General features: G+C 41.2%; 1 protein-coding gene across 9 annotated transcripts in view; it reads right to left on the bottom strand.

Annotated features, from left to right (window-relative positions):
- SIPA1L1 (signal induced proliferation associated 1 like 1) overlaps window positions 1–25,405 on the bottom strand; it is a 224,181-nt gene extending 198,776 nt beyond the window's left edge. For 7 of the 9 annotated variants that reach the window (XM_075030550.1, XM_075030559.1, XM_075030551.1 and 4 more), the window contains exons 1-2: window positions 25,280–25,405; window positions 2,621–2,723 (exon numbers count right to left, since the gene is read on the bottom strand). The gene's annotated coding sequence lies outside the window, so the exon portion shown is untranslated. Of the gene's footprint in view, window positions 1–2,620; window positions 2,724–24,584; window positions 24,857–25,279 lie in introns of all 9 variants that reach the window. The other 2 variants (XM_075030552.1, XM_075030558.1) reach the window with 1 other exon arrangement.
- Window positions 25,406–27,605: the final 2,200 nt, after the last annotated feature.

Here is a 27,605-nt window from a genome sequence, read left to right as displayed (position 1 = left end):
CATAGTAAATTGCAAAATAAACGCCAGGAAAACAAAAACAACACACCTGTTGGAATGCATTCACAGAAGCAATCTGCCATGCACATAGCTGGCAGTGCTACCCATGCCATTGTAATATAGATTTGAGAGAGGAAAGAAAAAATCAGAACAGTAATTTTCATTACAGGAACACAGAGAAAATTCATAAATACCTCAGATCACTGATACTGGTTAGGTGGGTTGCTCCCCCCACCCCAAACTGCACTCAGAAATGAAAGGAGTAACACAGTCCCAAGGTGGGGGGCGAGAAGGAATCTGCCACCTATAGATTTCAAGTACAGCTTAAAACATAACTAGATTATTCTCATCCAACAGCTGCACATTGTGCAAAGAAAGAGACTTTGTCTCGTCCCAGTTTCTAGTGCCCAAAATGACAGACAGCAGCCTCAATTAACATCCTCATTGCAGAAAGATATAAAAACAAAAGAATTACAGAAGAATTGTTGTGGCTGTGAATTCTCTCAGAATGAGATAGCAGCTGCACTACACTCACAAAGTTGCATTTGTTTCAACCTACGTTCATTCTGTTTTACAAATAAAAGTTATACCAGCTTTCAGATTTTCAGATAAGCAATTTCCTTTTCCAGTTTGATTCACTGCTCTTTAAAAATATACTAGCTTTGCTGGTCTTCAGAGAAGGAAACATGTAAAGACCCAGAAACACCTAAAGTTTCCATACTCCTTTTTAGGATGTGGTTTGATGAGCAAATCTTTTGGTGCAGCTTCTTGCCTTTCCACTGCCTTCTCAATTGTGCAAGCATGTACGAGGTGGAGGAGGACAGACAGCAAAATGACTCAATGACTTGTGCAGCAGTGATGGTACCTGGGAGGAAGGCCCAGAAGCAAAATCTAGCAATAAAAGAGGCCAGTCATAATGTACTTTCAGGTGCAGATCTGACACATAAGGTACTCTAGTTCGTCATTAAGTATACTCTGTTAAGTTGCGAGTCCCTTTTCTAGGCTGTCAAACAAACAGATTTGGGAGACACATCTCTCAATACCAAAACTGCAAAGGAGATAGAGTGAAATCCAGGCTGCCAAAACCTGCACTTAAGCACATTTCAGCCTTAGGTGTTTATATGAGCTTAGAGCTTTCAAATTAAACAAACAAACAAAAAAAAACCAACCAACCCACACCACACAACCAAACTATATTAACCAGGCATTGCTCCTTTGGGCACATAAGATTGGCTCACTAACATTCAGAAAAGAGGGCCGTTTGGCACACAACAGATTAACAAGGGATATCTCTGCATAGTTCAGCTTAGGTAGCAATTACCTAAGAAATTTTGAAAATTCACAAACTACTCTTCTATCAAAAACAGCCCAAACTGCAATTAAAGACAAAGTATAAAGCATTTTAGGGAAGAAAACTGAACTCATTACACTGAAGAGCCTAAGTACTCTTCAAAATAAGGCACTAAGGAAAAAAGTTATTAACATTTTCAATCATTTTCTAATCCGCAAGGAGCAAAGAGGACCTAAACTATGGTTAGCTTACCTGTAACACCACAGTGTATGTTAAAACCACCTTTACTCTGCCCTCAGTTGTCCTTGTTTTAGGAAACATGAAAAAAATCCACCCGCACATAGGCAAATTATTTTCCCTTGCTCCACCACATCAAGCAGAGAAACTCTTCATATTTAAAAAGAAAAATTAAGCCAAATCCATGTTAGCATTGCATTGCAGGAATTACATTTTATTTGGTAGAAATAAAAGAGCTTCCAAGTGTAAAGCGACTGTACTAAGTCAATTTTGCGACAGGATGATCCTTCCTGTCCATCAAGACCCTTCTAAATTCCTACAATGTAATTTTTTAAAAAGTCATTTTACTTTTGAGTCCATTAACACCACAGAGCCCACAAGAACAAAAGGTCAGAAACTGTTACAATGAATCGCCTATAGCTATGAAGCTACAGGAGTCAAGTGGTATAACACAGAGAAATCCAGATACTGTTTAACTATACACTGTGGAATAGATCCTCAAAAGAAACGGGAGGTTTCATTCTCAGTCCACTTCTGTTCAAGCTTCTTCACAATGTAAGCTTTCTACTGCATGCCAAAAAATTATCAGGCAAAACAAAATATCTGACAAGAAAAAAAAAAATCTTTTCAAATTCAAATTAAATGCATTTGAGGATATTTCAAACCCAAAGCAAATCCCTGAAGTTATTCTTCAGTAATAGTCATTACCTCTATATACTAAAAACAGTTCAAAAAATGCTCTGCTTCCCCCTGGTTTCATAGCCAACAGGGCACTTCACTTCATTCTTGTATTTCAAAATACAGACCCCCAAAAATTCACCTCCTTTCCCTCAACAAACTTAGTGCTCTGCCACCATAGATCTGTACTGTAGAAAGCACTTCATGTCTGCCACTACCACTTTCCAGGTTTAAGTATTCAGAATGATGATATTTTGCCTTATACTGGAACAGAGAAAGACTGAACTTGACTGCTGTCTTTACCCTTCATAATTTCCTTTGTTCTTCCCACTTACGTAGCAGGAAGTGGCACATTCTGTACTGCAGTAGCCAAATATCCACAAAAGTAAGGTTTATGCAAGATAAGTGAATTCTTACCCTGCTCATCAATTCCATTAGATAGCTGTAAGTTCACAAAAATCTTCAGATTTTCATTCCTGTCGGAGTTAATATCTGGTCAAGTCCAAAGAATGGGTTTCACCTAAAATATACCAAAAGTTGGAGATTTCATTTTATGGCAACAGCATCATGATACCATCCCCCAGCCCCCCCTGCCCCCCCCAAAAAATCCCTTTTTCCTCCAAAGTAAGTGTTCTAAACTTGTTCTCTTCTTTTATTAAAACAAACAAACAAACAACCTACCAAGAAAAATTTTAGTCACAGTTGTAACCATATAAGCAATTCACAGAACAAACTGATAAACTGAGTAAGACTACATGGCAAGTTCAATTATGGATGCACCATATGCTTCAGTATTCCTTTAGGTATACAAAAGGAATCAATTTGTGCAATTTGTTCAAAACACAAAAAGCCCTTTTGGCAAGATCATCCTTTAGCTGAACCATCAGTTTGAACACTTGTCTGACGAAAAACATCAGCCATTCACATCCCACAGTAATAACAGCAACTTAAACAAGCACAGGAATAACACCGCTCTGAACTACTTGGTTCTGCTGAAGATTCCTTAACATGGCAGGAGAACTTGCCAGATCCATATGTTTATTAGCAGAAATAACCAGTGGTTTTGTGCTTGGTGGTTTGTTGTTTTTCCTAATTAACCCTCCTCTGATACTTAAGGTGACCTTTACCAAAGTCTCTCAGCAGTGGTACAGCAGTAGCCTTAGATGTACAGAGCTACTTCAAGTTTAACTCTGCTTCCCTCTTTACACGAGCTGTGAATCAGTAAATTTTCAAAATGAAATGTTTATGTCCCAACAAATGTATACAGCCAGAAGCTTCTTACATACAACTTAACTGAAAGCCATTACCACAATAAAGTATGAAAATTGCAACCATTAATAGTGTTTGTTATTAGCCTCAATTTAAAAATATGGAAATGTGATTATACCTGGAACACATGTTCTGATATCAGTTTTTACTTCTCCTTTTTACAGGCTGGAGTTAAGGCTTACCCTTCAGGAGACGCAGTGACCAGCAGTCACACTATAAAATAGTATGCCAAATCAGCAGCATTTTTTCTTAGTAAAGGCTCTCAACCAAAAGACAACCTGGTACAGGTCTAGAGTTCAACAGCAGCACACCCCTCCTGCCCATTAATTTCTTTTCTCTTCCAGTGGTCATTAGCCTATGGTTCAGTTAATTACTGTTTGATCTACTCACTTAGTGTGCATGCAATTATGCAAAGTGGAATCTAGCTTTTAAGAACAGTCTCCATTTTATCTACTAAAACACATGAAAACAAAGACTAATCAATCTAGTATTCTGTATCATGTATTCTCCCATCAGTGAAAATGGAAAGAAAGAATTGTCAAAAAAAGATGAAACTCATTAATTGAAGCAATTCTTACAGAACTTTTCAAAAGCATCAGCTTAAAAAAAAAAAGCATCAGCAATGCCGACTACCTGCCTACAGAACCTTATGTAGCCTTTGCAAAAAAAAATACTACAGCCCCACTAGTGCCTTCTGCTCCTCAGCACTAAACCAATTCTCCTAGTTGCTCAAGCGATTTTAGATCAGTCTGATGAAGTCACAACCAACTAAGAATACAAATTTATGATCAAGTGCAAGAGACTAAACACAGGCATCCCTTAACAGTTTTAGGCATGATGTACAGGCAAAGCATTCAGTTCAATAATCCAGGCTGATGCATTACTTTTTGCAAAAGGCACATCACAGCCTGGGAACCTCTGTTTTCCAGGCACTCCCTGATAAGAGCATTGCACGTGCTGTCAGTGAGACATGTTGAACCTTCTACAAGCACCTGGGCACAGGAAGGGCAGCACCACCACTCTGTATGATTGCCAAGATAAGAGAAGGCATTTTACCAGGAATTTCTCTTTTTTCCTCTCAGCTTTTTGGGAGGGAGGGTGGTGTTTCAGGTTTTTTGAGGCTTTTTTTTTCCTGAGGATGTGGAAATCCAAAACTAAAACATATTTACATTTATTAGTTTATTTCTTTGAATTCACTAGTTGGGAAGCTAGGGACTAAAGAGAAACAGGACTGCAAGCACCTTGGCTACAGTTGCTTTAAAGCAGGTTTAGTTTCCATAACTAAACCTGCATTTGGTATATACTAAAATGCAAATACAGCCAGCAAGATCTTCAGATTCAACCTTCTTAGCAAAAGCAAAAATGACCCAACTTAATAATTCACATATTACAATCAAGACATATACTAAATGTTTATCTGATGTAGACCACTGTCCTAGAAGAAAATGATGACAGAAAGCAGTTTTAGAATAATTCCCACACATATGCAAACCTCCCTCTCCAACTAAAGATTGACTTAGGCTACAAGTCAAATATTTCTAGCTATTCTAATATTTTGCCACCAAGAATATCCAGTTTTTAACAGGAAAAAAAGCTTAATAATGCACTTAGTGGCAAAGAAAGAACAATTAATTCAAGTTTACTATACTGCAATTTTCTTCAGCTTATCCATCCTACAAGCAATTCCACAGACAGAACAATTCACACGTAAAGGAAACTCAAGTCTGAAGTAACAACAGTTTTATTTCCCTTCCTTTTATTTTCATCTCCCAATCCCTCAGTCTTCAAAATGCAAATACCATTGGTATTTCAAGACATCCAGGACACCAGACAGACCTTCACCCAGAAACAGTAATGTCTGTACAGCTTCCCATATAAAAGCCACCCCTATTTCATATAAACTAAGGCAGAGACTCCCCACCCTAAAATGCAGCTTTGCTTTCTCCCAAAATGTTCATGAATTACATGTATAAACCAAAAAGTAGGTTGCCACAAGTTTAGTGAGTTTTAGTTGACCCATATCTACTATAAATATTATTTTAACAGTAAGGTTAGGAATCTGACCAACAAAAATGAAATCCACTACAAAAAACAGAAAGTACCACCATTAGCTATACTAATATCTTGGCTGATGAGCCTTTTTACTTCCAGTGTTATTTTAGAAGCTCCTGAACAGTGAAGTTTCTGTAAGAAATGCATGTAATAGTTTCAAATTTTAAAAAAAGTTTGTAACCATAAATACTGTGGATGTTCTTTTTCTTCAGTGACATGAAAAGAGCGAAGGGGGGACAGGGGGAAGTCAATGTTCACCTGAAGCTGTTATGAAAGCAAGCTAAGGGAAAGAAAAAGCAGAAATGCACTACTCTGACAGTTTAAAAAAAAAAAATAATGGCCCAGACAAGGCTTTCACTGCAGTTTTAACACAGACAAGTCTCTCATGGAGAGCACGCACTTTTAAAAGTTGTTTTAAAAGAACAAATCATAGTTTAGAAAGCCCAGGCCTATGACTACAGAAAGCAAGTTGCAGTTACATTACAAAAATGTTTGTCCTGTACAGGTGATAAAAAAAAAATAAGCCTTCCTCATGGGAATAAAATATACTCTAAGAGGTGGAAAACTGGAGTTACCTGAAACTCCATGTGACAACCCACATAATTCCATAGCAGATTAAAAGAATCATATAAATAATCTAAGAAGCATGAAGCCATTCAAATACACACTATTTACATTTTTATCTCATCTGTGTCCACTGATCAAATTAAAAGAAAAAAGTAACATTGGCAAGATAGCAAGAGTGGCTCAATTAGACATAATTATGCCTGATAAATCTTTTCCCATGAGGTGAAAGGCAAGACAGCTGTGACAAGCACAGGCTGCAAGCTAATTTGTCCTTATGTCCTGAAACACTACATGGTATCTTATAAACAATGCTAGCGATCCAACCTGCAGACAGCCCATGGCACAAATGCTGCAGTTGCCAAAAAATAATGTTGTGGAGGTTCCAGCAAGTTTTAGCTGAAGTTAGTCTTCGGCAAAAATCAGAGCCGTATGACTGAAAGAAAATGTTACCGTAGGAGAGACCTGAACTGAAGCCAAGGGTCTGAATTCGGGATGACCTGGACTCCACACCAAGACAGCTTCTACCGCAGCTAGCTCCTGCTCTGGCAGCACCGAGCAGCCCGCTAGATGTCACAAGCAATATGGCAAAAGATACAAGTAGCAAGGGCAGTGTCTCTTTCCACTGGTTCACATGGAAGATTGATCCACGCTGGACAAAAATACATTCACTGTCTCTTCTCTGCTCCCCATCACCATTTCGTTCCCCTACTCACTGTTTCTAAGAATGCCCGCTTTCACATTTCTCCCATAGGCATTTATTCAGGCATGACTTACTGATTTTAACTATGACACATTAAAATATGGTGCAAAGTGCATCCCTCCATGAAGATCAAACAAACAGTAATTTATAAATTGAAAGCTGACACTAAGAATAAAGCGGGCAGAAAACTACTTTTTCCACTCAGACAACCACGACGGTTTGTTTGATGGCTGGCTTGAAGAAATATGATATAAACTAATATAACATGTCACACAAGGCAAAACACATCAGTAGGATAACTAAAATGTCGTGTGACTACCCAGTTCAATTTAGACGGAAAGAAACTTCAAAGAGCAGAGAAATACATTGATTAAAGCTGCAGCTGTGTGAAACAAGTTTGGCTATGAATTAGAAAGTCTACTTCAAGCTAGACAATGTAAATAACCCTTTCTGGAAACAGTGATATGGTAAAAAATGACTCAAAGGTCCTTCATGTGTCTAGGAATAAAAATAGACATTTCTGAAAATGCACCACCTCAAGCTGTGGGTAAGATTAAGTTAACAATATTTGCCTTGCAGTGCTTGTCACTGCTCTGTCTAAACCTAGCAAGTGACACTTTTACTCAGCAGTAGTGAGATCTCAGCTGAAGGAGCGTGTCCAGTTGTAGACTGCCCAGTATAAGAAAGATGGACTGAAGCAAGCTCAGCAGAGAGATCATCGAGCAGTTAGGGGCCAAAGTACATAAGGAACAAGGACAGGCTGAGCCAGCTGGGTTTGTTACTCTGGAAACCACTTGGGGGATCATCTTGCTTTCTACATCTACCTAAAGGGAGATTATAGCAAAGACTAAGCTAAACTCGCTATCATTGTACACCTTCAATTCACGCTAGCCATGCTTTCAGTGGGGCAGGCTGGACCAGATGAGTTCGAGGTCCCTCTCAGACTAAATCAGTCTACAATTCTGGAGACGACCCATCAAAATTTTCACCCCAATTTTCGATGCTGCTCTCTGATTAGTTATTGAATTACTACAGTGCAACAGAGAGCGATATCTACAAAATACTGGCTTTATGTGGAATGAGTGAGGTTTCCAAAACCACCTGTGCAGCATCATATTTGATACAAAACAGTCATCACCTAAAAATAAGTAGTAAATTTTGCTGTAAATCTGAGCTTTGCTTTAGCTACCGTTAGAAGTGTGGTAAATAGAAGAACAGCAAGGTGCACAAAATACCAGTTTCCCTGAAGAAATACAATTCAGACTATAGTACCAAGCTTTTCTGGAGGTACAGAGATGAAGCAGTGAACTGTCTTCTATACATTTTTCCCCCCATTTTCCTAAGAAAAAAGATGCTGTTCCTTCCAGAAAAGAGAAAAACAGACCTCTAGCAGACTCTGACTCACATGTATGCATCAAAACTAACTCTTTAAATGCAAGCTGCAGATCTAAATCATGCATGTGTCAACGTTCCACAGAAAGACTGGACATTTCTGTGCATACCTGCAGAAGGACTATGTCACCTGCTTCTACAGGCCAGCAAAACACCACCAATATGGATGATGTTCTTTAAAAGCTTTTCAGAAAGCGTAACAAATTAGCCAAGAGTTGTATCCAACTAGCAGATCAAAAACTGAATTTGTCATTCTGTTCCTTATCTAATGGAGAGATCCAATAAGTAGCTCTATCTTGTAGTTGCTATGTAGCTCACAAACAGAAAGAGAATAGAAATCAAACAATGAAACACAATTTTTGAATAGTATCCTGGAGAATCTTTTCCCTCGATTTCTGACAGACACTGTGCTGATGCACTGTTCAGAAATACTTAAAACTGCAAAGTTACACATCCAAAACATCCAATTAACATTAACAAAAAATTACTGTAAGGGCGACTGAACACTGAAACAGGTCACAGAGAGAGACTATGGAGTTTCCATCCTCAGAGATGTTCAAAACTCAACCAGACAACGTCCCAAGGAACCTGCTCTAGCTGACCCTGCTTTGAGCAGCACGGTTGGACTAGACAATCTCCGTAGCTCCCTGCCAACTAAGAACACAGAATCATTAAGGTAACTGCAGCTGCAGAGTCAGTGAAGGTTAAGCCTCCATGAAAACAGGAAGGTCTGTATACACACATCCATCTGCAGAATCTGAGCTATACTTGCATAGTATTTTGTGTATTTTGCTAGATGCTTCTAGACATGATCATACCATAAACATCCAATAATCAAGCCAGGGAAAGATTCCTCAGCTTGTAGAAGATGTAAACAAAAGACACTCCTGTTTCATTGCACATGAAAAAACACTAAAAGAAACCAAAATCTCTCTCGGTCTTTCTAAACATTGCTGATAAAAACCGCTGGCGGCAGCGGGGGGGGTGGGGTGGTGTAAAATTTTAATGGAATGCATACAAAAATAGTTGGAAATTTTTAAAACCTGCCACAGATCAAAATAAAAAGAAAATTCATCTTGCACCATGTCCTTATCAAACATTATGTCAAAAGTTTCCCACTATTATAATAACAGTTGAATCTCCTCACCCTGCACTCTTTGACAGTGTAGATTCAGACATGTTCTGTAGCACCCCAACACTACTTATGAACCTCAGCATCTCCTACTCTGTAGAAAACTGCTCCCAGACCCTACGTCAATTTTTTTGAGTTTTAAGAAAATACTTAGTCACAACCCAAAAAGAGTATGTTTTCCCCTTTTCCAAAGAAAGGTCAAAAGACTTTAAAAGGTAAGACCAATTCATGTCTTGAAACGTAAATAGCAGCTCAGAGTAGAATCAGGTCAATAACTGAGAACTTTGAATATGTGAATGCCTTCAGAAGGAGATTCAATTTCCAAGCCAAGCCTAATAAGACAGATCCAAATAGAACATTTATGATCCCATTAAAATCTTTTCCTCTAATGGCCCCTTGTCTTTTTTTTTAAACATTCTCCAGACAAAAGATTTGTGGGTTTGTATCTATCAAAAATATTAAAGAGAATTCAAGAAAGAATTCGCTTCACTAGGACTGAATTATTTTTTCCCTTTTACAGAATTAGAAATAGGCTTTGTTTTTAGCATAACATTAAAAATAGATGGTGAACAAAATGAAGATAAATGTAACAAAGATCAATGTTTACCACATCTGAAAGCATCCTTCCATACCTTTAGACAATAGTGGTTGTACAACATATACAAAGATCATCTCTCATTTAATCATTCAAACACTGAAGAGAAACAAATACTATTTTAAGTTATTTGCTAGTTACAAATAAAATTGAAAAGTAAACTTTCTCAAACATTTGTAGAGAAGAAGTTGTCAGGAAGTTAAGGAAGATGAAATGCTGGTTTCACGACCACTAACAGCAAATCTCTGCACTACCACATCACCAACCGTGGTAAGTTTGATCCAAAGGAGACTTAGGCATGTGATCAAATTTTATCCAGTGTGCCAGAACATGATACCAAATTGGTATCAGTGGCAGGAAAGTGCATAATATCTAATCCAGTATAAAATCATAGTGGTCTAAAATAATGCTTAACGCAAATAAGTCATGCTGCTACCTGCTACATTTGGGGTTTTTTTTGCTTTAATTAAAGCAAACAGAATAATTTACGAGATTGATACTTTACATATGACAACTATACTTTTGACCCAGTAATGGGAGTCCTAAAGCCCTGCTTGCAGCGTTCTTGAGCCAGTGTTCTAACTTCATAACCTTAAGATAAGTTTGGATATATTATTACATACTCTTCCCACCAACTAACATAGCTGTCTGTGCTATTTTTCTCTCCTCTTTTACCAAGAGGAAAGTTAAAAGCACTGTGTGTTACAGCCGTTCTACAGCCCAACGCTCCAGTGCTGATTGATGCCAAATGGCTGAAAAAGGTTTAGACTTTGACAGACTACTGTCACCTAAACTGCAAAACTGTGTTATCAAGGCAGAAAAAAAACAAAACAAAAAAGTTATTACCCTAGAAGATTTGTGAATCATTATGGTCTAGTATTAGGCCTTGCAAATAGTCAGTGCAGATGAAGAAACCAGTATCCTCCTCAACTCTTGAAGGGAAGAGATATCAAAGATCTCCACTCTCAGGAGCGATGAGGAAGAAGGCGAGAGCTTACTGAGCCCAGAATGCACATCATACGGCAGCTGCTGAGATCAAGAGGCAGCAAGAGGAGTCTGGCTCAGTTACTGCTTCACATGGTGCCACTGTCACAGACAACCAAAGTCAATATGCAACTTATTCAAAGACTTTCACCTCTCGGATATATACACTTTGTTTTGCCTCTCGAAAAAGGGACAGATCTCACATTGCAAACCTAGCTTGTAATCAATCCCAAGTTTAAAAATAAATCATTACAAATCCTGCTTTACCTGCAGCCTTATTGTCCAACACTCAAAAGCATTACAAGCGCACAAGATACAACCTTTTCTCAAAGTCAGGATGTCTTCTTTGGATGGTCTCCCCTACCACGTATCTGGTGAGGACAATTAGCCTCTGCGTCCCTTGACTAGGTACCAAAGGAACCTGCTTAGCTTCTCAAACAGAACAGGAAGAATTTGAACAAGGAAAATGCTCAAGTTTTAACTGGTCAGACAAGCAAAAGCAAGAACAAAACAATCTTTGACACTCATCACATCACCTCCTTTCAACAAAGCCTTATAAACACACTTGCCAGGAAGCACCAGGCAGCCGAGAGGAAGCCAGGAGCATCTGGTGACAGTGAAGTGGCAGGACAGTGAAAGGGCAGGATCCCATTTGTGTTTGGGCTCCTCTGATGGATCCCACATGTTCATAGAAGTTTGCAGGATGAGCCCAACCCTAAAACATTCATACATCTCAGTAGCATGTAGACAAGATTCCTCTTGAGAAAAGCTAGTATGTGAAAGCTCCTGGTAACCAATATTCTATTTTTCAACAGTAACACTGTTATACTTTGGGGGGAAGGAAGAAAAAAGAAAAAGATGTCTCCCTGATACTAAGTGATTTCCTCTACCAAAAAAAACCACAAAAGCTGCTCATGCAATGGTAGCGTTCACAATTCTGGAGAGAAGTGGCAAAAAAAGAAGAAAGCTCATAGGACACTTAATGGCAGAAACTATTAAGCAACCTAAATACAGATATCACTACAGGCTCCCATCACGTTTTCTCTTCTGCACTTATTTTGGAAGGCTTGACAGAAACCTATACAGAACAAGTAGTTACATGAACTAACAAAGCTTGGTACCTTCAAATCTCTCTCTCATATTTGACCAGATTTGATATATAAGAATACATACACTCAGCTGAAGTTTCTGCCATGCAACTGTGTTAATCACACAGCTTCTCTGGTGACTGACAACATCCTTGTGCATGCTGCAGCTCTTGCCACCGCTGGAACTCAATCTCACCCACCCAGTAGTCTGCTTTTACAAAGCCTGTTGGACTCTAGGTGTGCATAAGGGGCTAGAACAAAAGCCATCAAAGTCAAAATATTTAGGAGGTTGGGGAGAAGGAAGAAGTGTTAGAGAGAAGAAAAGCAAACAAGCGGGCACACACAGAGCATAACCACATAAGTTGGCTTCCATAGGAAACCAAAAACTTTGAGGGCAACCTTGCCTCAAACCTGTTATCAGAAAACTAGGATACAGCAACTGCAACCTCAGCAGTGACTGCCATGCAGCACAGATACTCGAGCTAGCTCTGAGCTAAAGAACACTGTCCATGCGTTTGCTAGAACTAGACAAAAACTCAAATGGAAAAACTGCAAGAGTGACGATGTGAGGCACACTGGCCTCCTCTCACACGGCATGGTTTCAGCACAGACGTTCTCTGAGGTACAGCGAGGCAGTACTTCACATGTAACTTTTGAACACAATTCTTCCTGAACACAACTTGAAAGTCCCCACCAGATATTAATCCAGATTTAAAGGAACATTTTAAAATATATTTTAATGGCCTCAGATTTGACAATTTCTGCACATTTCATTTACTCATTCTGCGTGCAGTCTGTTTTATTCTTTTGCAGTTTTATAGACCGTCTCATTCTCTATTGCTACAGGTCAAGATGCGTAAGAGTTCACTAAGATAGGGATGTCTAGCAGGCAATTAAAATCCAAAGAGCAATTTATTCCAGTATTACTTTAATTTGTAGCATGCCAGCTATTAAGCTGGCCCCATTGATCTTCTGACCTTTGAGCTAAACCTGCTGGACTAACACCAGAACCAGAAACGCGACAGCCACATTAGCACAACGCTGTCCGTGAGCTCTGCAAGCCCCACTGAAGAGGAAAACTAGTTAGCTCATGTGCAACGCTATGCTATTGCTAGTAAATGCTATTTGGATGCAAGCTACAAACTCAGCACAGTGTTGCATCGTGCCATGTAGGCACTGTGAGCTAAAGCTATAAGAATTAAAACAAGGCCAGGGCGCAGGTTTGAGCACTAACCCATAACTGTCATGGTTTTGTTCCAAGTTTACTAACAGACATTGATGTACAGGAGATTCCATAAGGTTAAGAACTGTTCCCAGTAAACAGTAAGGGTTTGAGCCATGCAGAGCCACTCTGAAGAGCAGAAAGCGGGCTGCAGACAAGCATGGACATAGCCACGAGATTCCTCAGAGCTGGCTCAAGAGTCTCCAGCACAGCTTTACAGTTTTGAATAAATTCATCCATAGTAAGATGAAATCTAAAGCCCAAGGCAGCTTCTTCTCTGAACACTATTACAGATTTCTCATGTGCATGTTAAAACAACTTGCTCAAGGGCATCTGCATTTCCTTATTTCACAAAGTCAATGAGGTAAACTAATGAATGAATACGAGGCACTGATATTACAGTAATGTCACATCAAAATACAATCTCATTAGTACCTATAAACGAGTGGAGTGCACTCAACGGAGAGCAGCACAATTATCATGCAACTATGCTGCACCACATTAACTATGTAGATGATTCCTTATTTTGCCTAAAATGTCAGATTAGGGCTCTGGCCCTTTCCAGTTCATGAAAGTACAGACACAAGGATAAAATACCTACCTATTGTCAATGTTGTAATTATCCTGCTTGATTCACTCCCCATATTTTTTTTTTTAATTCTTGGGTAGTATTGTCTAAAACTAAGCGGGGGTTGGGGGGTGTAAGGAAATCAAACTTCATCCCAAAAGTAATTGTTTCTGCCACCAGTAGAAACAATTTACAGGACCTTCCCCACACATACCCTTCTTTCCCAGCAGCCTTTCAGATGGAAAAAAGGAACAGATCAGATCATATTAACTTTACCAGAAGCAACAGCCTGCTCCTCACATGTAATCATGAGACTGGGACAACTAGCTTTTGTTCACAAGACAAGAAAAGGCCCTGAGAAGAGGGTATTCTCAAAGCTGTATACTGCTATTAAAACAGTCCCTTCCCCTGCAGCCAGATCTCTGACCATCTAGTGTCTCAGAAGAGGTGACTGAGACCAGATGAGCTGTTCCCAAGGGACAGCTACAGCTCAAGGGGCACACTGTAAGCCCTTCTCAATTGTCTTTCTTCTGGGGAAAAGCCAAGCAACTTTTCAGTACAACTATTCAGTGAGATAATGACAACAGCTCGGTTTCACAAGTAGTTTTATTAATATTGCATATGTTCATCTTAATGACATTCAGCACTAATTAACATGGTTACAAACTGAACAGCAGTGGCACTTCAATAGTACCCTAAGTCTTCAGTTCCAAATTTTGACCACAGGGATAATATAACACATTGCCTTGCAACCCAGGGTGCCAGTATTCAAGTGACTAATCTACCTGAAGCTTCCATACATTTCAAGGGCTTTTAGCATCTCAGCTAAGACTTAGGTGATAACAAAGAAGGGTTACAGCAAACTAGACAGCTACTGCTATTAACATTTTTAAGTCAGAAACTCAGTGCAAACAGAACAGTCACTCAGCACTAACACACGCTTCAAAAAGAAAAAAACCACCACCTTAAGAAAGGCAATTTTTCTACCTGGCAAAATTGCTTTCAACCTCTAACATGGAAAGGTTTTTTTGTACCTCCTTTATCAGCAACAAGAAAGCAACAAGTGTAATGCAGAAACCAACCACTATTCAAGAGTATTTTGCATTATACTATGCATAGAATTACTTCATTTTCAAAAGTACTATTAAACACTAACATTAAATGACTTTACCTGCAAGCACCTAACACCCACATACTGTAGCAGAGCCAAGAGTTTTTACTGCAACCTGGAAGATGTTACTGAAGTAGAGCAGCAGTGTTCCACAAGCCCTTTTCTTTCCCCATGTAAAAAAGTGAGTATGAATGACCACACAATCAGGTACACTGTATATCCTATCCTCATGCAATTTATCTGTTACAAGCAATAAAGTTCTAATTTGTAGCTAAGTTTCAAGTAAGAATTAATTCTAGCCATGTTTTCTGACAATACCTGGAAAGAAAGCTAGTCATTCTGGAGGAAAGCAGGATTCAAATTTAAGAAACTAGTCACAGTTTTAAGCATTTAGCTTCACCTTTATAGAGCTGTGCTGATTCTTCTCCCACCTCCCTTCAAATAGATCTTCAATTCTTCTCTCACTTTTAAAGCTGGAAAATCACAGAAATCTTTGGACCCTTCTTTTCTAAATTATAACTCGGGCAAAAGAGGGAGAGAGAGGGAGAAACAGAACCTATGATTCACTTGTTCATACAGTTTCAGCTACAGTATTTAAACACAATTCAAAATATTGCTTTTTCAGTACTGTTACCTACCAAAAAGTAAGCATCAGTTATGATTATTCTGAATGCTTTAATGCCATGTCAAATGGAAGCTCATTGTTCCGCCAAAAATCTTTTAGCCCTCCATATTATAAAAACTGACAACTGTAAGGCAAACAACACTACAATCATTTAGAATTCCTCCTCATCTGAACCCAAATTTTTCTGTCTAATAGTCAACGATCTAACAATTCTTATTATTACCCTTCTCTAGCTTCCCTAATGTTCACAGCATACTTTCCAATATGTTCCAAACAAATAAGTGATCAAAGTGCTACTTTATTTTAAATCTGTCCACCAGCTCTCCATGTTAATTATTTCTTCAAGTTTGACCCTTGTTCTCTTAATTCTAATTACCTCTTGCTATTACACATAACTGAAAGATGAAATGAGGAATTTATCTACAAATTCCTTCTTTAACTGTTCCTTAATTTCTCTCCTTATATCAATTTGTGAGGCCTGTCTTATTTAGCTCCAAGTCACTTAATCCTGCCTCAAGAACCTGAAGAAACCTGTCACCTGAAGTTAGACTGCATCATATTTAGGAGCATTTGGCAACTACTATAAATTGTTTCAGGTTTTTTGTTTTTAAGCGAAGTACAGGTTTACAAAAAACACGGAACAGGAAAAGTCTCTCCCCTCCCCCAGCACTTCAGACATTTTCTATCTCTGGGCATTTTGTACTTTTACAAGAGGCAATGTTTACCTTGCATACGAGTATTTTTCACGTGGCCAGCTCTGCAAAACTGCTAAGTTGTTCTGAATTAAATTGACTGTTCCCCCACCCCAATTTTCAGAAGAGATGCATTATATCTCTTAGTTAAAGAGCACATTCACAATATTTGCACTCTTGCCCTTGGCAGGCATAAAGTTGTTGGCAGTTTGAGGTAAGTCATTACACTTAAGATCCAAGAACAAAAAGATACTTCAACTATGCAAGGATGGAAGACCTCAGTTCAGCTGCTCAGGTATGTAAGCACTGACTTACATACTAAAAACCTGAGATTTAATGATGCCAGCAATCAGCAGATAATGACTAACTTCTGTTAAAATAACAGTGATGAGCACCCTTAGCAACATTTAATTACTGCTTATTACCATACCTTTGTTTCACTTGAGATGTGCTTTAAATTACCAACAAATTTGAAAGTCTTTACTGCATCAATGCTACACATACAAGTGATTAAATCTGGAATATACAGCACACTTGCATGTTCACACCTAATTCTAATGCTGTTGTTTGGAGACAGAACATTTGAGAACAGAAGAGGTTATTATCTAGCACATTAATTAACCTTAATTTTCTGGCTGAAAATAAATGTACTATAGTACAGGGTTAAAATAAAAAAAGTCCTGACAATTTTAATGCACAATAAAAAAACACTTATGTAGCTCTGCAGATATTCTGGCTTTGCCTAGATAGGGAGGCAATTGTATAAGGCAAGAATTAACTTATGGCTCTCAAATTATTCCACGGAGCTTATCTCACAGTTCAAATAGCAGAGTGGAAGTGTCTGTGGCAGGCAGTACCCCAGAGTACCACGACAATTCATTTCTCTGCACAGACATGCCCTAAAAACACACAGAACTTAAAATCCCAAAAAGACCTTTTCAATTCTGAATGAATGGCATATTTTAAGATTATATTAGCATTTTCCTTTTGTTTATATTAACAAAGGCATCCTAGCAAAGATTCTCCTACCATCTCTATGTATGACAATGCAATAAACAATATTAGATTTGGGACATCATGGGAATTTCCAGAGTTATGTCAAGTACAAGTTGACAACTACCCTGCAAGATGCTGCAGAAGTCAGCAGGGGGAAGGTTAAAAAAAAAATTGCTTTGTCAACACTGCCTTCTTTGAAGAGTGCAAAAGAAGGGCAAAAGAAGGGAAAGAGGAAAGAAAAAAAAACATCCAAGGAAAAGACAAACTATGTAAATAGCTTTTACGTAAGTATCTCCCTTCTTTTCTCGCTTCTAAATGTGTGCTTTAGCAAAAGCTGGGGGAAAGCATCAGGTTTCACTCTTTATTCCTGCTGCTGTATAATCAATACAGTGCAGTCTATTGAACTACTTTATTATGATTCATGCAACAAGCTGTTAAATACATTTGCAAAGTAGAAGATCAGTGCCAGTATCATGTCATTCATAAAGATATGTTTATTTTCAAGGCATGAGAACATTAAACCATAACTTTCTTCTGCACAATTATATGGTCCTCCTGCATGGACTGAAAGCATAAAATCCAATATCAGCCCTTCCAATTTGAGAAAAAAATACAGTGGTAGAAATCTCAACTGCATCCAGCAGAAACAGGGAAGGCCCTCTAACATTTATTTGCTGGGGTCTAGTATTGTCTTCTACTTGACACATGCAACAATACCTCCAAAATAGTGTTTAGTTTTTAAAACATTTTTTAAAAATCAGATTGGTATTCAGAAAGTGAACAGAGCGCCTTGTCCACAAAAACAAGAAGAAATCTTTAAATAGTTCAGAGATAAGAACTGTAATGACTTTTGTGTAACAGAGACACGTTTAAGCCTGCAGTTTGAGTTTCATCACGCATTGTCTTTTTTTTTCTTTTTTTTTTTTAAACATGTAGACAAAGTCATATTACACTTCAGAAATGCGGGGGGGGGGGGAGGGAAGTCTGATTTTTCCCAGTTTTTTCAGCAAGAGCAAATTTGTGCTGTGGCCCTACCAAAATACAAACGTTCAAGATGTGTACATTTCCTCTTACATCGGCCCCTTGAGGGAAAATGAATAAATAAATACCGCCACCCCCCACCCCCCCCCCCCTTTCTTGCGTGCCCACAGATAAAGGAAATCGGGTTTCCTGTTGCAGGTTTGCAACCTGAGAGCCAGCACTAGGAAGCCGTGATAAACTGACACTCCTGGCAGTGCTGCTACCCAAGCAAAAACATGAAGTGGGCTGGACACCAAAGTAAAACTGTTTCACATTAGTAAAAAGAAATTTTTAAAAAAATCGCTACGAGGATGGTCTTGATTTTTAGGAGTTGTTTAAACCGTATCTACACCAGCCTTTCGAACAGCGGTGCCCTCCGAAAAGGCCGTCCCGCTCCCACCGGCTCCCACCCTGCAGAGCCCAGAGCGGTTTCACCCAGGAGTCCGACCAACCTCCTGCTCCCAGCAGGGCTGCCTTCCACAATTGCATCAAGCTGCTCGTGGCTTTGTCTCGTCAAGCTTTAAAAGTCTTCACGGATGCAGATTCACCAGTCACTCTGGGGTGGTCCGTTCAATGCTTAAGCATCTTCATAATGATTTAATTTTTATAGTTGTTTTGGTGTGCATAAACTGGATTTCTCCTAGAAGAAACTAAACTAAGCTAAAAACCCCCAGGGGTTCACCAAATGTGGCCCAACCCTTAATGGTCATAATGGTCCAAACCAACAAACCACATCTGTGTTGGGGACATCCAATTTAGGAGACCAGACTAAATTCTGTCTGAAGTAAAATTACTGCAATACTAGCAGTGTCGATCTGGGAGACTTGCCACCCCCACCTTCAGCCAGACATCCACTTCTACTCTGCCAAATTCCTTGCTAGTGTAAGACCAAGTGACAAAGCCACACACACAGATAGCAATTCTGAAATTAGATGAAGGAAAAAAGCACTCTTTGAACCAAAACGAAAGGAGAAAAAAAGTTATAAACCAGAAAGTTGTAATCTCTCTTGTAAAACACCAGTTGTCATGGATGTGCACTGAATACTTCAGATGACAGTATGAAGTACAGTTATGATTTTGAGCGAATGTGAAGTAAGACCAGTAGCTTATTATAAGTCAAAAAAAAAAAACAAACCCACACACCCCAGGCAATATGAAAATACAATTTCAATCATTTCAAAAAGTCCCAAGAACAATGTAAAAATGTTCTTGGGGCTATGCAACTTTTGGTCAAATCAACAAATGTATGTCTTAAAATGTTTGTTAACTCTTTAGAGAGAGCTGTCTGTATTACCAACAAGTAAACCCAAGATATCTATCTGAGCTGCTGACGTGAACAACTGGCATACAGAAAGTTCTGCTACCACAGCAGTTGTTTTACAGATATTATCTGCCACTATTAAAAAAAAATTCTTTATTAATCCTACTTCACATCACATCAGCACACAATAAGCCTGTCATTTGAATTCAAAGGTTGAAAGACAACTGATTTAGCTGATGGCACTGTAAAACGCATCATGACTTGAGAAATTCAGAGAGCAGAGCCCATGCTACAAAACCAGCCCTTGGCACCTTCTGGAATCCCACCATCCGCTGCACAGAGAAAGGCAGCAGGGCAGGCTACAGAGTAAAGGAAGATGCTTGGCAATTTCCCCCACCCAGAAAATTCACAAAAATAACACCAGCCAAGTATATTAAACATAAACATGTCTCCCAAGCAGACTCAACAGACAACTTTCCTCTAAGTTATGCTCAACTTCTGACCCATGCTTTCTAGCAGCCTGGAATAAGAGCTTGTTTTCTGCTGATTTTGGCTAGTTGAGGTTTTTAATCCACTATATCATCATCAATTAGGAAAAATAAGATATATTTCAGGGTTAACTTGAAATGGTTTCACAAAGATAAAAGTTCATGTTAACACACAAGTTCAACATCAGCATGTTTCTCTCACAGCTGCAGTAAAAACCAGTCTCTCCAAGGTCTAAATGAGTATTTTGAGGTAAAAATATTGTTACCTCAAAAGATAAACAAACAACATGAAAATTGAAATAAACATGATCAAAAGGTTTTCGAGCACTGAAGGTAAACCATAAGGAATCACGAAGAACAATCCAACTTTAAAACAACTGTATGCTATATTCCAGTAGTTATTTAAATTTTGACAACTTCTGAAATAAAACTTGGTCTTCAAGAAGCACTTCACTCATCTTTAATAACATCCATCTGAAGAAAGCGTTCTTCCCTTTCTACAGAGCCCAAGACCAAAGGCAAAAGAGTATTAAAACATCAACAAAAAATCCTAAGTGCCTCTCAGGCCTAAGCATGAACCACTATTCCCAGTAACAACTCTTCCTTCTGTATTATGGTTTTAAATAACCCACATTCAGGAAGGTTGTTTTATACAGTCGTGCATTTGTCAGGAACTTGATCTCTCTCTTCAAAACAGACATCCATCCACTGTGCAGGGAACAAGAGCTACTACTTTACTGCACTCCAGTATGCGACATGAGATGAAGTTGTACAAAGAGATGAAGCCACGATTGATTTTGATCCTACTAATCAAACACAGGTTTGCAAGAGAGGATCCACTTACAGACTCAGACCTTTGAAACAACACTGATGAATACTTGGTTAGCGATCATACAATTCACCAGCTATCAAGATTATGAAAAGTGTTACGTCGCCACATTCAAATGAATCGTTCTTTAAAACATGCTTCCACAAAGAAAACAAAGACTTGTAAATGCTTCGTCGCACTTAACATAAAAGACATGTGGCAGAATCTAAATCAAACAACCCACCCAGCAAACTGGTGCCACAGAATTCAAAATTAAAGAGACTGAGACAATGACATAATTTAGCTTTACATATGCAAAGACAGACATCTAAAACCATTTCATCTGCTGATTCATGTTCAAAAACACAGTTAAATAACCAAGGAATTCTAGTGTCTCTGTGACTCCTGAAGGGTTTCCCAAAGTTCAGAGTGCAAAACTATTATCAAAGCTAACACTGAAACTGTTACAGACTGTGTTAGTATTGCACTGCCAGCTGCATAAGGATTAAAAATCAGAATTAGTCAAAACCACAAAATTTTTTTGTCACTCAGCCTCACCAATGGCCATATTCTGTAGGTTTACAACCGTGCCTTCAGTTAACCATTGCTGGTAAGGTTCTGCTCCCAGAAAACACTGATTACCTTTCATTAAATAGAGGATATCTCAACTCTCACAGACCCATAAAATCCCACTTTATAAGCCGCCAGCTTGAGAGTCCTCATTCCAACGTTAAACTGAGCTCAGTGAAATATAAGGCTTAGACTATGTAGAAGTTGCTATTTAGAGGGCTATGCTTGAAATCAAGGGATTGGAGTCCTATCTCCCTGGAAACATAAAACACAGAACAATATAACATTTTTTCCCCCCTCACTCACAGAAAGACACTTAACACATGATTAATTTTACATGCCAAATCAATAAAAGCCTCACCTAGCAGATTTTAGAATATACATATTTACACTGATAAAACAAATACATAACTGCACTTACTATTGCTGTACTTCCGTCATAACTTATTAACAAGAAGTTAAACGAATGGGTTTCAGAATAAATGAATAGAAGTCCAAAAGATGGATAATGAAGTAAACAAAGCAAAGATATAAAAATATATTAACAGATAATGAAATCACGGCTTATTGACTTTTTAAATATTTAAATTAAGGAGCTGCTGAGGAATAAAAGGAATCTGCCTGAAGCTAAGAAAACCAAGGAAACAACAGATCAAAACTGTTTGCCAGCTAGCCAACACATAGGGTCAATGAGAATAAATTTAAACCTCTGAAAATGTCAGCATTAGGGAAACCAACTTGTGTGACTGAAATTTTGATGAAGGCAGAAGCTCTGCTTTTTTACCCCAGTAGGGTATCCACGATGTCTAACCAGTAGAAGTAAGAACTCAATAGCTTGCAGCAACCCCCCTTGCTGAAGGGATTAAACTACTGATATGGAGAAAAGTGCTCCTTTTTCTTCTCTACAATAGACATGCTATAGACAAAACAGAGAAATAGAAAAGAAATTCAAATGGGCCTCAACCCTTTCTCTTACTAAACCTAGCTCTAATTTTCCCAATGTATTTCCAAAATTATCTGCCTTAACTAGAAGAACATGACCTTACTAAAATTCAAAGTAACTAGTAGGAATATTTTATGTTCTTAAAATTAAGTTCTGTACTCCTATCTTAGAAATAAAAAATGTCTTCATAGTAGCAGAATTAATAATTCTGGAATAGACATTTGAAGGGATATATTTGAGACACATTTACAAAACTGACAGAACAAAAAGAGCTATAAAAGAACAAAATGCTCTTGAGACAGCAGCAGAATGCTTACAAGCATGGTAAAAAAAAAAGTCTTGAAAACCTTGCAGGGGCAGGAGAAACGGGTAGGGAAGAAGCCACATTTGGACAGGGTTTTTAAAATAACAGCTATACAAAAGTTAATCCCAAACCTTAAAATAACATTTTGGATAAGCGGGGGGGGGGGGGGAGCCACTTATGCATGAGTGAAATGATAAAAATACACTTTGTTATAGAAAAAACAGATTATGAATTACATGTCCCCATATTAAGTTTTTATTTCTGACTGCAGCTCCACCCTTTCACAGTTGTGTGTCAGTGCCTACCTCTATACCTGCTAGTCTTTTAGTCAGGCAACTTTTTACAGCCCTACAATAGTCAGAGTTGACATCCCATGTTGCTTCTGACTTCATGATCTAAGAGGTTCTGTGAACCACAACTGAAAGCTAAGTATGCCTATCCCAAGTAGCAATATTAAAACTAAGCATTTTATTAGCATCAGTAATACCTTCTTAATACAGTGTTGAGCAACTAAGTGCACATCCTTTAATCAACCATCCATAAATAAACCCTGTTAAAATGGGGAGTGGAAATCTGTCCCTAGTTACCTATCGATAAAGAGAAGACATAGTATTTACAAGAAACATTCAATCACAAAACTTTTCTTTTTAGCTGTACCTAAATAGAACACGTGTGTTTTTATAACTAAGAAAAAAAAAAATCTGAAGTTCCCACACTGTTTCTGGATTAATAACTGGTATGGCGTCTGATGGCCTAAGGCATAAAAGCCTTGACAGTGAAACACATCTTACAGATCTCCCTCTGCGATTACAACTGCCACAAGCTTCTACCTCAGTACTTTCACCTGTCTCTCCCACCAGCTGAAGGAGAAGAGAGGCTAGTCCTGTAACACCTTCCAAATAAATAATGACCAAACTGTCCACCAGAGAAAACACAGATCCTTATTATACAGATCCTTATTATCCAGTTAGTACTTGCAGCGACAACAGGCAAAAAACTGGGGGGTGAGAGAGACTGTTTTCGCTTTTACAAAACTGGTTTATGCCTTAAATTAAAGGAAACTAATGCTTAATTCCCATAGCTAACGAGCAAAAAAAAAAACCCTCAATCAAAATTCCACCATGAAAGGACTGCTTTCTAAAGAAAATGCCAATCTTGGTTCATCCATACAGGTCTGGAACCTAATGAAATCTGACACCTTTACTCTGAAAACAAATTTGCATTCTATTATCAACTAAGGTTCCATGCTCACAGATGCACTTCATTCAGCATGCAGTAACGGATTCATTAAAGCAGCATCGCTAAAATTTTTAAAAGCAATTTTGCAGGCAAAATTTTTTAAAGCAATTTCGTAAGCAGTGTTATCTAAAAAATTCCTCTGTATTCTTCTTTGGGCAAGACACACGCCTCCCTATCTAAAATGTATGGATGTTGTGGCCAAGGTTACACAAGGAGATCTTCATTAAGTTGAGCAATTCCCATTTTGTATCACTGCTTTACCAGACACGAATGGGTGAATTCCTCATTAAACGAACTGAAGCTGCATCACAGTTATCCAGTGCAAATAATACAGTTATTTTTAAACATAGCATGAGAACATCAATATCAAGACTCCATGCAACATAAAATGGGGGAAGAGCAAACAAACTCAGCTGAGGAAGGCTATCCCCTTCTCTTCTACCCTTCCTTGCTTCTCCACCAACATCTCCTCCTCCCTCCCAGCAAGAGCTGTTTTAAGGCATTCCCTGTTTTTCCACTTTTCCCGGCTTCCAGTGAAGAAATCAACCATCCGCAAATATGTTGCTCCTCCACCCCCTCTCTCATGAGCCGAGCTTTCAGAACATCCCCACCGGCGCTGCCTCCAAATTACCCAATTGTTAGCATTACTGTGGTCTCCGCACCGGCTCTGAACAAAAACAGCACGACTACACCCTCGCTGGCTATAAAAAGTCAAGAAAGGAAAAAAAAAAAAGAAAGATTGAAGTACAACTTACAGCGGCGAACAAGAGACAAGTTATTTATTGAACCTCGAAGGCGGGCAGCGTGCCGCTCCCGGGCCCGCAGGGGAGCGTCGTTCCCCCCCCCTCCCCTCCGCCGGGCGCCCTCGGCGGCGGCCGCCTCCGCCGGGGACGGGCAGCGCGGGGAGCCGCCGCCGCGGAGCGGCACTGCGCGGCGCGGAGCGGGCCGCCGCCACTCACCGCCGCCTCCGGCCGGCCGGCCGGCCGCCCTCCCGCCGGGGCGCTGCTGCCGCTCGGGGCTGCCTTTCCTGAGGAGAAAAAGACACAAATCGGGAAAACAGCACCCGGCTCGGCTCGCTCCGGGGGGACCCGTGCCCGGCCCGGGGCTCCCGACGCCCCGGGGGCGCACGGGGCGGACGACCCCCCCGCCCGGCGGAGGAGCGGGGCTCCGGGCGCTGAGGCGGCGGCGGGGGGCTCCGCGGGCCACTTTCGCCCGGGTCCCCAGCCTTCGCCCCCGCCAACTCCGGGGCGGCGGCGCCGGCCGTCGGGCAGGGGGCCGCGCAGCCCCGGGGCTGGGGGCCGCTCCCCGCCACGCACACCCACCCACACACCCCCTCGGTCAGCGGCACGGCGGCTCCCCGAACCCGGCTACCGCGGCGGGAAGGAGGGGGAACGGCGCAGCAGCCCCAGCCCAGCCCGCCCCGGCTCGGCGCTGCTCGCTCGCAACTCACCCAACAAAGTTGCCGCGGCGGACTGCCGGCGGCCCCGCTCGGCTCGGCTGGGCTGTGCGCGGCGCTCCCCGCCCGCGCCCGGGATGAGCTCACCCCGCCGCCCGCCCCGCTCCGCTCCTCTCCGCGCCGCTCCGCTCCGCCCGCCGCCGCCGCAGCTCTCGCGAGAGAGGCTGCCCCGCCGCCCGCCCGCCCGCGCTCCGGCGGCGAGGGGCGGGGGCGAGCGGCCCCCGCCGCGCGTTCCTATAGCAACGGGCAAACGCCGGGCCTAGCGGGCGGCCGAGGCCTGCGCCCAGCTCGTCCCGCTCCAACCGCCCCCTCCCCGCCTCACCCGCGAGTTTCGAGGCGGGAGCCCGGGCGCTGAGGTGGGCGGGCAGCTGCGCCGTGGTGGACGTCTGCCCCGCGGCGGCGGGGCCGCGCTTCAGGCCGCCTCCCGTCGGCTCAAGGCGGCCCGCTGCCGCCCGCCTGGTGGCCCGGGGTCGGCGGGAGGGAACAGGGCCGAGGTCGCTCATAACAGCGACCTGTATGTGTGGGGTTGGTAAGGGTTGGACTCCCTGGGGCATGCCCAATGCGCGTTAGTGTTGCGCCTCTCAGAACTTTTTGCATTAAAATGCTTTTTATCTCCCCCCCCCCCCCCGGCCCCCCCATTTTGATCCTTGCATCACATTCCAGCCTCCTGGAGACCCGCAGGCAGAAGGTCACTGTAGTTGCTGACACACGGGCAAAACCTTCCGGTACTGTACAGATGGTATCTATCAAGCTTTTTTACTGCCAAATTAAACCGAATTCTCTCTCCAGATATCCACCACAGATAACAAATTAACGACATGGGTAGGCACATGAACAAAATGAGCATACATCGACATCGCCCCTTGTTCTGCAGGAACACCGCTGCCTTTTCAAATGGCCAACATTTTGAACAAAATCAGCTGTGGGTAACCCATTCTGGATGCTCTGCTGGTCGTCATTATCGTCCTTGGCTTGACACAACATTAACACAATCTCAGTTAAACCAACGTAAGCGAAGCTTTCCCTGAGCTGTCTCTGAAATTAGGACACTCCAGAAAACATCTCCGATTTGGGCTGGCGACGTTCCAGCAGCGTGCAGCATGGTGATAGCTAGAGCAACCGAGCTGTGGTAAGCAGCTGCTCTGCTGTCGAGTTGTTAGCTTCACCCCCCATTCACCGCCCGGGAATGCCTGGACAGCAGAGACCGACAAGACTTGCATACGGATCCAAATGGCTTGCCATCTCCTGAAGATGTTCCTAACGGATCTTTGGTACTGTGGTGTTTAAATAGCACAGTGCTCGGTACTGTAAAAATACCTGGGTGGATTTCCAGAGAGCAGTCGCTCTCTTACAGATTTCCCCAGCTTGAGGTCATGACTCCTGCAGGTGTTACGGGGTCACAAAACCACTCCTTATCTCATCTTGCTGAGTAGAAGGAATGTTCGGGATGGGTGAAGAACTGATCCCAGTGCTGCTCTGGCATGAAAAAAAAGAGAATTGGCAATCCAGAAAAACAAACAGGAACATTTTCGATACTTAAATACATTTATCTTACATCACCCACCCAAAAAGCTGAGTGTATTTTACGTAAATGAAAAGTTTTTTGTTGGCATCTCTAGCCCCACTCTCCCAAAGAGAAGTCCCGAGAGGCTTGCAGTCCTCAGGGATATACACACACGACAGCGCTGGATGTGACTGCAGCATCAGGAACGGTGGTGCACGATTACTGAATTTGTCTTCATCAGAAGAATTCAGATAGTTGAGGCCGTGGCTTGCAAGCTCTTTAATGAGGTTAACGAGGCTAGCACATTCCCAAACCGTTTCTGTGATCTTCCTTCACACACTGCTGATGTGTCAGATCATAAGATGAAGGAGATAGATACTCAGAAGGGTCACGTAGGGAGGGAGAGGCTCCGACACGAAGCGCCGGCCCAGCCTACGTGCTATCTGAGATGAGGCCGCGGCGCAGGCACACACCCTTGGCCGCAGTCCAGCGTTGGAGCCGGCTCCTGCTCCCGGGCCCCTGCGGTCCTCCCTGAATCTAAGAGGTCTAAGAGGTCGACGTCTGGTCATTCAGGGGTCCTGGAGTGGGGGCTGCCAGCGTGGGGGCCGCCGGCGCAAGGCTCGGCTGAGCCGCTGTTCTCACCGCGTCGTCCCCACGCGTGGCGGCTAGAGCTGCGGTTAGGGGGGCAGCGGGACGCGGGAACAATGCATGTTCTCACAGGTCTCAGGATATCCAGAGCTCGTTTATTTTCTTTATGTGGAAGTGCAAACATTTTTGTGCCTTTATAATTAAACAATAATTAACTAGGTTGGGGAG

Source organism: Buteo buteo, chromosome 6 (genome assembly GCF_964188355.1).
Source record: "Buteo buteo chromosome 6, bButBut1.hap1.1, whole genome shotgun sequence".
Taxonomy (NCBI): domain Eukaryota; kingdom Metazoa; phylum Chordata; class Aves; order Accipitriformes; family Accipitridae; genus Buteo; species Buteo buteo.
Note: the sequence above shows the minus strand (reverse complement) of the source record. Positions and strands in the feature narration are given on the sequence as shown.